This window comes from Photinus pyralis, unplaced genomic scaffold, assembly GCF_008802855.1.
Source record: "Photinus pyralis isolate 1611_PpyrPB1 unplaced genomic scaffold, Ppyr1.3 Ppyr1.4_LG3b, whole genome shotgun sequence".
Lineage (NCBI taxonomy): Eukaryota > Metazoa > Arthropoda > Insecta > Coleoptera > Lampyridae > Photinus > Photinus pyralis.
This window is the reverse complement of record NW_022170510.1, coordinates 19,484,871-19,496,295: the sequence shown is the minus strand read 5'-3', so window position 1 is coordinate 19,496,295 and position 11,425 is coordinate 19,484,871.

The window sequence follows — 11,425 nt, the reverse complement described above, 5'->3', positions numbered from 1 at the left end:
AATCCTACGAATTCTCTCTACCTCTACCTGAGCACTGGGAAGAAACTTGGTGAAATTGCTAAATACAAAAATCATTGTAGTTACGTTTACAGATACATTGTAGCTGAAGAGGCATGATCAAATACCAAATGATGATGAAATTGGTATGTGCGGATTATGTTTCTATAAACTATAATTAAAGTTGTATCTCGATTTGGACGACACTGGGTTCGTTGTAATTACAGATGTAAAATTGGCTCTAATGGTGGAAAAACTCTCTTTAACGAGTACTGGGAAAGGCTTCACATAAGTGACGCCTGCTCAATAAACACAGCACTTCGACTTACTTCTTCGTAGAACGTGAAACACGCTTCCGCTTAACTTTAAACAAGAACTTTACAACTGACGAGACTGACTGTCTTGCAATAAATACTATTAAATACGGCTTTTAGCTATCACGTAAATAAAGAGTTTGTTAATATTGATGGAAAGGTGTATATTGTGCCAGATAATTTGACAATAGACATAGAATAGATTACCTATGTGAAAACAAAAAATACATTGAAAATTGTACGTCAAAATCAAAGAGATGCTATTCCGGAAGCAGCAAAAAGAGGAAAGAACCATAAGTTTGGGTTCCATATCACCTTACGTAGAATTACCAAGCTGGCTCTTGCCAACTACCATTATGTCATACTAAAATTTAAAGTATACCTACAAGCGCATGCAAACTGCCAACTTGTGGAAACGTCACTGAAGAAAAGGAAGAAGTAGTAGGTTTTAGTGTATATGAAACTTTTTCAAAGTAACGAAGGGGTTGATTTATTTTTCATTAAATGTTAAGAGTTAAAAAAAATTCCGTTCGTTTACTTCATGCATTAGTTACTAATTGTTGATTTTATCGGAAATGTAGTTATGACAATATTGTAGCACTCACAAAAGCTATCATTTAAAAAAATGATGAAGTCGGAGCAATAGTTCTAAAGATAGGTATAGTTGATTTTATAAAACTCAACATCCGCCATCTTGGATTGGCCGCCATTTCTATTAGCTACCACTTTGAGATGGCAATTATGGTAAACTAAACCGGACGGTTCGGGTTCGATTCTTTGCACGGAATGAACTTTTTATTTTATTTTTTCACAAAAAAAGCATATCCCATTTCAGTGGAGGTGGACTTTAGGTCATTAGTAGGTTTAGATTATCTTCTCATAGTTTTTTTTGAAAAGCAAAGTTGTATACAAATGAATACCTACATCACTAAACAGGAGTCGGCGACATTAGAACAAGGTTAATGGCACAAACAACTGATGTGTATGATTAGTACCGCGTTTGTGTCGTAAAAAATACGCCATCAAAACAGCTCCATCAAGTTAGGCTCCGTAATTTAAACAAAAATGTGTAATAGGCCAAATTCATTACCTTTTGAGCTGTACAACATTATTATTTTATGTTTTCTTCCGTTTAGAAGTTCACTTTTCGATTATTAATTATGTTAATTATGTTTTTTTGTTATTTACTGTTGTACTTCATGCTCAATAAACATTATTATTATTATTATAAATTTTTTTAGTGCTGTACTAAATTGTGCTGATCTAATTTTAATTTGTACTGATCTAGATTCTAGAAAATCAGTTTTCCTTGGATTTAAAAAACGCAGAGGCCAATTTGACTCTCAGTCCCCTGTTTTCTTTAAGATACAAATTCTACTACTACTTTATCGAGTTGTGTTCAATGCATATTGGATTGTGGCGGGTACATGGTAGTTCCTGAAATCACGGTGACTACACTTGACTCCTAGCCCCCACGTTTTTTACACGTATGGAATAAGCAATAAGTAATGGCAATTAATTATGGTGGATGCATATTGAATTGTGCGTTTCAAATTTTCGGAAATAGTCCCTATACAATCTTTCTAGAATGTTTTCTGAGTGCTCCCGAACTATGCCGAATGTTCTATAACAAAACACGTCATATTTCCCGGAAAGAATGCGTCACATCCGCCTTGGATTCTTACCGCCGATGACTAATCTTTTATGGTGCGTTGATGTACGGGATTTCTAGAATATTTGCTACAATAGAAAGGTTTCTCCGATTCCAAGCGTTTGCGACGATGTCGCTAAGCTATTATTTATTTTTCGCAATGTAAAAAAATGATCGGATATTTATCTACATCACGTGCGTTGTTATACTTAGCGATTTTGTCGTAAAAAAAGGACCAAATTTAGTTAATAATTGGCTGAAAACCGTAGAATGATTGAAATCAAAAATTGTTTCGAAAAATGTTTACACTTACGGAAGCACATTTTCTCTTCTTGTCGTATTTTTCTAAAAAAAAAAATTGTTCTATTACGAGCGCTTTCCCGCCCGTCCATACGTATGAGAGATCTCGGTACTGGAAAGTTGGTGATATCTCGTTTGTTAGATAAGGTCCTCGATTAGTGCAACAAGAAATGTTTTTTTCCTATTCACTCCGGTGCTCAAACTTGGGCAATATCTTCAATTAAGCATTAATTTCGTCGGGAAAACGGCAAAACACATTAACTTGATGTACATGAACTAGATTTTGTGGTCTTCCTGTCATTCTCCGTTTTTGATTAAATTGGCAAAATCGCGTGCTATGATGCATATAGGAATTAAATTTTGTGCTCTTCCTATCATGTTCTCATTTTGGATAAGTTGCAAACTTCATTGCACATTTAAATCCGCCCCTGTTTACGAGTAATGCTCAGCACTGCGTCTACATTTGTTTTATTTTTGAATTTGGGTTTTTTAAGTGGGCGGGGTCAACCCATGCGACTACACATTTACAAATATCTATGCCCCAAATTTTTCTTAAGTCGACTTTCATGGTACGTGAATATTCAAGGTGACTGCCGATCAATCAACTTAAATTAGACGGTTAGTACAGAAATATGGGTTATAAACAATCGAAAATCATTATGTAATACATCTAAAATGGTCAACTGTCCCTAAAACAAACCTGCAAAATTCGAACACGATCACAGTTTTGTTTTTTTAAATTCAAAGCAAAAGCTGAGTTCAATGCAGTAAAACTACCCAAAAAGTGTATTTTTAGCGCATTTTTTAAGAATAAAAAAATGTGCTATTGTTTGGGTTTTGTCCGTCCGTATGGACCCACTTCTGCCGTTTTGAAATACTTCTAGGAGAATGGTCTTAGAGTCTTGGAATTTTTTGCAGTAGGTAGCCTATACCTTGAAGGTGTGCCAGACGGCCCCCCCTCCACGAATTATTTCCTGAGTGGTGCCAAGTTAAACTTAAAATTGGGGGGGGGGGGGGGTGTAACACATGTTCTACCTTTCATGATATTCTAATGAAAGGTCTCATCGAAATAAATTGCTTTGTACAAACTATAACATTCCCGTACGACTTATTATCAAAGTACGGGGAGGAGGGGGAGGGGGAGTGGAACTAGTTTTATCCTTCATGGTACTCTAATGAAAGGTCTCAACGAAAGAAATTAGTTTGTACCAACCATAGCCCTCCTCCTCGACCTCTTATCGTGATCGGGTATATTCCCTTATACCTCAAGAACGGATTGTCAGAAGAGGCTACTCACAAAGGGCGATTGAGACGTCTGCAAGAAATATAATCATTGGTGATTTCAAAACAAAAGCTATTTCGGTTTAAAAATGCGCTTTATCTGCACAATGTGTACAATTTATACTTGTTTCTGATTTCTGGACGACTGGATTTTGGATTTGTAACACAAATAATTTTGGATTTGTAACACAAATAAGGGCATGGTGAAGCAAACATGCGACGACTTGTCTACCGAGTTACCGACAGTTCTGTGTCTTCTTCTCTTGTTTAAAAACGTTTTCTTACTTCAGTCTGCTTCTTAACTAAACGAATCCATAAAATTGTTAACTATTTCATAAGAGAAAAACCTTACCTTTCATTATAGAAAATTATGGTGTACTATTGGTAGTACAATTTCCCAAAGGAGAAAGTATAGTCATTTCCTGAACTTTGTCCATCTGTATAGGACGTACTCCTCCCTATTGAGATTTGGTATTATAACAAATAAAAATATGTTTATGACTTGAGGAAACTCATAGCGACAATACTTAATTTGAACCCAAGTCATGGAAAACCAGTCTGAGCAAATGCTCTACATTTCGACCATTCCATGAATTCTTGTGTATAAAAAAAAGTTGATAATGGTCGGCGCGGATATGTCTCGACGATAACAATGACAGATTTGATAAGTAGGTAACTAACCTAGATTAACAAATGCAATTAGTGGTCTATTAATGCGACGTACTTCTTTTGTGCGTTTGATATGCTGGTATTGTAAATTAAGACTTATATTGGCTTCATCACGATCGATTAATTATAAATACTGGTGCACTGAAAATGTGGTCGTAGTCCATTTGAGTTTTGAAGGATGGTTTTGAAGCGGATTTAAAGTATTGAAATATCCGCATGTATCCATCCCTAATATCTTTTATTAGTTTAGTTCTATAATTCAACTTGGGCACAGAAATTTAACCACCTTTTTGTTGCACAAGCAAATCAGTTTACCCATTCGAAAGGTTCCACCTTTAGCATTTCGCAACAGTGAGCTTTAATTCCACCTCAGCAATTAAAAAGAGTTCATCCGCAAACAAATAAATTCGGATTTTATGTGAGGAATCAACATAGTAAAAGGAAAAGGAAAAGCACAACTTACAGGCTTTCCTCATATGTAAATATGTATTAAAATACGTTACGAATGGATTTCGTATTAGAATTGTTTGGGGAATTTCATGTGAAAAATGCCAACAATGGAGAATTCATTAAAACAATTATGGGGACAACTCGACAGAAACACAAGTCATGGGCGAACCTTAGTCTCTCACTTCTTGTAGCCACCCCTTATGGAAAGTCTCTATGTGCGGTACAATTTTGGTAAGCACTTTTCAATGGAACCAAATTATGGGGTGGGGTGACATTTTTTAGTGGCGAGAGTGGGATTGATCACTTTTTGTTATAATACTCTAGAAATTCAATTCTTTCAATAATGCCATGTTTTTTAGTGTACATGGTATACAGTTGAGATTGTGTTAGGCTCCAAAAAATTTTAGATCGTTAGAAAAGAAGAATTTTTAAATTTCAGACTTTAGATCTTTCTTAGATTTTTGCAATCTTCAGACGTTGGTTTTGGCTCCCTGATTTATTAATTATGCTAACCAATTTTTATGATTGTTAAAAAGCTTCACAACAAAGTATTAGAAACTTTTTTAAAAAATATAAATTTAGATAGATTTTACAAATCGGCGTTTTTAAAAAAAAACTAGCCAATTGTTTCAGGGTTCAGTTCAGATATTGACACACGAACAGTCTTAAATTAGGAATTAAAAAAATCATTGATTTTGAAAACTTCACGTGGAATTTATATTTTTGGAACCAAATTGTAACCTAAAAATTTCGATTACCTACACACGAATTATAAGACGAAAAATATTGCAATCGATGTTATCAAATGGGTGGTCCAAAAAATTGCGGATTTAAAATATTTCATGAAAGTCAAAATGTTGTGTTCATGTAAAGGTCACGTACATTTCAGAAGTCCACTATTATTAAATTATTAATATTATTAATATTTAAAAGTACCTACAAATTGTAATTTGTCAGATCATATGGTTAAATTTCTCACTATAGTTCAATAAAGGAATTCCTTGATTTAAATGTTAACTGGTTTATTTTGTTTTGGAAATCTTTTCAAGTTAAAGCCAGCAATATTCCAGAACATCGAGAGCAATTATACTAAAATAAAGATGTCGTGCCCTATCATTGTCAATGTAGAATTTCAAGGGGAGATTATTTTTATTGTTGAAACGTTTCGCGTTTATGTGTTTGTGTATTGTGCATTTAAATAATTTAATTTAATAATTCATACATCAACATATATGTAGTACAATCAAATTTAATTTGTCCTGAAACAAAAATTTTAAGATCATCTAAAATGGTATCGAAATGTCAAAAATTACCCTTATTACTTACAGCTACCGAAGGCACAAATAAATTGTCTTTAACCATTTTACCAGTTGTCGTTTTGTTTATAATGTTATGAGCACCTCGTATAAACAAATTAGATGCACAACTTTGATTAATAAACTGGTTTTTCAACGTAACAAGGCACTCCAAAAAATAACGCAACGCAATTTTTTGCGCCTTTGACCCAAACATTCTCGTCGTAACAATTTCTTTGACTACGAGCACCACAATCCTTCAATAATGCACCGAAACGAAGATGTTCGCTTACGTATTAATACGGTAACGCTTCGCACTTTTCACTGTTGTCCATTAATTTGCGCTACTCGACAAAAAGTCCCTTTGTTGCTTAAAAACCACCTTTTGTTATTTGTCTTCTTCGAAAGCACAGCTCGCACTGAATATATAAAGTAAGTTGGACAATAAATTCGTCGAAAAATGGCACAAATCTTCGGTTGTGAGGCCAACGATTTTCTCACGCACGGCGGTTATGCGGCTTTCGGTTCAAACTTTTAATTAACAATGAAATTTTATACGCTATATGTAAATCTCAGCGCTCAGATCCCCTTTTTTCTTACCTCCGTTTACAAAATTGGAAAGCACATACTCAATCACAGGAAAATCCGGTCGTTTGTCCGTAATTGTTATACGCAGTCTAAATTTTGACACAATTCCTCTATGAGACTGAAATTTTTACGGCACATTCATTATTAAATAAACCCTGGAATTATCTTACAATCTTCTTTGAACCTTTTCCTTAGTGGCACCTGGAAATCTTCTAATTTACTTTTTTAAGAACGGCTATATAATCTTAGAAAATTGGAATTTTCATAGAATATCTTAAAATCCTCTTAGAATCCCTATAGTTTAAGAACATTGAATCTTTACAATTTTCACAACCATTAGAATCTTTAGGGTTAGAATCTTGATCATTTTCTTCTATGAGTTTTTTTCTGGAATCTTGTCATAAACACAAGTTATTATATTGAGGCGGCTTGTGTCAGTAACCCTTAGATTTTGGGGCATGTTTCATGACAAATAATAATACTTGCGATCAGTCCGATCATTTCAGTTAGCGCCGAGAACATACAGAAAGTTTTTTTGTAATAATCCGAACGCGTTTCGGCGGCGAAGCTGTAATCATCAGCAAACAACTGCCCACCAACTGTGGTTGATAACCGTTTATTGATGATGGCAAATTTTCTATCGAAATGCGTATCGTTTTATTTTTTAGCGCATTTTTGTAAGAATGTCCGTCCGTCTGTTTGGACCGACTTCTGCGGTTTTGATCTACTTTTAGGAGAATTGTCCTAGCACCTACAGTCTTATAGACCGTTTGTTATTACTATTCCGGTATACAGTTAACCCCACTAAATGCAGCGTTAACTTTTTTTACCTCACGTCGTCGATTAAACATAAACAATTCTCTAAAACAAACTGCAACGCGTTATTTTTGACGTGCTGGATAAAAATGAACAAAATAAAGTACTGCAACGGTAAAGCGATTCTATGTAGTATCGCTTACGTCAAAGAATGTTAATTGATATGTACCTATATCTTTGTTGAGGAGTGTAAGTGTATAGACACAACACACAATAAAATATTATTATTATATGATAATTATTATTATTATTATTAATTATTGAGGTGAATTTCGCTTGTAGTCAGTTTTTAGAACTGCAGTTTAATTTGCATCAGGTAGACGTAAACAACATTACTGTATACAAAAACTGGATGCAAGCGAAATTCACCTCAATTAACATTCTTTAACCTAAGTGATACTACATAGAAACGCTTAACCGTTGCGGTACTTTATTAAGCGGCGATTATAGGGGAATCGATTGTGTCCGTCTGTCCGTCAACACGATAACTGTCAAACGCTTGGACCGATTCGGTTCAAACTTTGCACAGTTGATCTTATATGTCACAAGTAATAAGCCTATTGAAAATGGGTCATATCCAATGACCCCTTGGGGTCACGCCTCTCTGTCTCGGACAAAACTTTGCACAATTGACGTATATGCTACATGTAACAAGCCTGTAGAGTGTAGAAAATGGATCAAATCCAATGACTCCGTAGGGTCATGCCTCTCTCTAGCAAACGCTTGGACCTATTCGATTCAAACTTTGCACAGTTGACATATATATCACCTGTAACAAGCCTAATCTGGGAATTTCATTTATCACTCTCAAGGACGTTTGGTTATCCACCCCATTTATCATCATGTGCGCTTTGAACCTGTGCCTATTAAAAATGGGTCAAATCTAATGACACACTAGGGCCACACTGAGGTGCTCAGCCGCTTTGTTAGATCTGCTTTAGGGGTTTATTTTGTTCATTCTTATTCAGCACGTCAACAATAACGCGTTGCAGTTTGTTTTAGAAAATTGTTTGTTTAATCGACGACGCGAGACAAAAAAAAGTTAACATTGCATTTAGTGGGGTTAATTACATATCGGAAAAGTAATAACAAATGGACTATAGATTTTTTGTGCAAAAAGTAGCCTGCACCTCGAGTGTCCCAGACGGCCATCAAATTTCGATGTCTTAAAATGCTGTTGAAAGTAAAAATTTTGCATGCGACAACTTTTAATGGTGCTAAGTAAAATTTTTGAAAATGGGGATCGAGGCCGGGGGGCGAACACGCGTTTTACCCTTCATGGTATTGTAATGAAAGGTGCTTTTTCTGGTGTAAAAATATTTGTATATTTCTAATATTTTCATCCCAAAACGGGGATAGCAATTTTGAATTAAACGTGAATTTACGATAATCAAAACTGAATAATGAATGACCTTCAATTCACCTTTTATGAACACGCTTGTCTCGTTCCCACTTTAATATTTCGTAAAACGTGCACATTAACACATTAACCTTATCACACGTACAGATCGTTATACAAAAATACCTAATAATAATCTTAACACACCTGCAAATTTTATACAATTTAAACGTCTTATCAAATTAAATAAAGCAATTATTCTCCGCGTCCATATAGCGTAATTATTCTAATGAAAGACTAAACTATTTGCGGTATGATCAGTTTTTGTCACAAACATAAAAAAATGTTACACAAAACGAAAATTATGGATACTACCATAACCTCTTCCTTCTGTACAAAATTTACAAAATAATTTTTATTTTAAATTTCAACGTCTATAGCAAGACAAAACTTGTCCACTCTCATTTCCCTAAATTTGTGATTATTATAATCTATTTCCTTACTATTATTTTCATCAATCATTCTAAAACTCGTATTCATTCTCTTCGGTTGACATCGCTACAATACCACAAATCGGATGGGGCATACCCGAAACCCTATTCAAAGACGTGCCACCCATCTTTGTAACTCTTATAATTGCTAAGAAAAAAATTAAAGAAGAAATCCAACTTTTACCACTTCTTTGGGGGTGCCTCCCAAACGAAACACGTTGGACCCTCGGTTTATTTGGAAAAAGTGCTTGTCTTGATCGCCCAATTGTTTTTTACATACGGTTATGTAACACCCTGTATAGTTGCAGAACAGTTTCTCCGCCTGCGCTAAAGTTAAAGAACATCAACTAGACATGGTTCTGCTCCGCCATCGGCTACTATTAATTTAGAATGAAAAAGTGCAGATAAAAATGCAAGACAAGGCATTCTACATACTAAACGGAAAAAATTGAAGGCCCCCCCCTGCTCATACTGCTTACGCACTGTCCAGAAGTGGGCACAAGATGAGAAAGGAACTGATATGGCAAAGAATCGGAATGAATTAGGTGTTTTCTCCACGGTATAAACGCTCCATCGAATTATACAGCGCCACGCCAGACTAGATAATTTCCTCGGTCATTAATACATAAATACATTCATCATAAAATAATACATATTATCCTCGCCATTAGAGATTGCCGGTACGTCATAAGTAAAATTTAATGACTCTAGCTATCCAAAACGTTTCTATACGTCTTTCGCTATAGAAACCGTTGCACGTCATTGATTTGTGTATCAATTTTAGACATATGCTGCAACACTGCAACATGTACAAAAAAAAACAAGTGTGCGAAATCTATAGAAAACTTGTCTGAAATTGATTCATAAATCAATGACGTGCATCGGTTTTTATAGCGAAAGACGTATACTCGTAAATACGGTCTATTCAGTATATCTTCCGTTGCACGTCATTACCTGAAGAAAACGACGTACCAACGTAAACTTACTTTCGTTTATTAGGCAACACATTAAGCTTGTAGTTTATTTTGGCCGCAACAATTGGTAGCATTTCGCTATGTTGTCGCGTTTAAATTTGTAAATTTGACAGGTTGCTTTTGGTTTACTTTTCGTTTGATCTGATTTTGATTATTTCTACGTCTTTCGCTGTGCATTGGTTTGAAGAGAAATTACTGAAGAATTTAGATAACCCGTCAGTAATTGTGTTCGATAACGGGCAAACAGACAACATTAAAGTGTGGTTAGGTGATCATAATGTGCAGTTCTCCGAAAATGATTTTAAAGCCGAACTGTTGAAAAGGTTGCACAGTAAGTACGTTCGCAAATTATTTGGTATTATCTAAATCTTGTTGATACTTTTAGGAATAAATCAGCTAAAATGTACCGCATAACGCATTGACCACTTAGCCGAGCAATACGGTTACTTCGTTTTACGATTACCACCCTATCATCGCGTTTTTAATCCTATCGAACATATTTGGGGCATAGCGAAAAATTACTACAATCGACACATGGGTAGAGATGGACGAAGCATTGAAATTGCATAAACAGAAACACTACAACGATAACTTCCGAAACGTGGCGCAATTCAGTTAAGGATACGGAAACTGTAATACACAAGTGGTACGAAACAGAAAAGCAATTAGATCTTGAAAACGTTGCTACTATTATTATAAACTTTGAACACGAAAGCAGTTCCGATGATTCCGATTAATTTGAATATCATCCATCACATCACATAACCTGTAAAATTTTATATTTAGTACTTTCTCTGTAAAAGAGATGTTACATTTGTACAGTTCATAAGTTATTAAAGTATATTGTATGTATATTGTGGTTTCAATTAACGAAATGAATAATAAAAATTATTTTTATTTTATTTAAGGTGTGGATTGTTCACACAAAGAATGCACTGTCTTGTTGACAAGTGACATAACCTAAATCGCTCAAAACTAGATTTGGCATTATTGCATAGTAATTACGTCACAGAAAATGATGACGTGCAACGGAAGTTATACGGAATAAAGTGTAGTAAAGTCACATGAAAAACAGCACATCAAATAAAGACAGTGAATATTCGAAGTGCATTTGAAAGAAACGAAGTGGGTTATTGAATGAGATAATGTGGTAGATAGAGAAAAAACAAAAACGAATAACCAATGCGTTTTGTAAACCGTATGAATTTGAACTCTCATTTGACTAAAATAGTTCTTCCGTATATTTGTTTGACAGTTGTG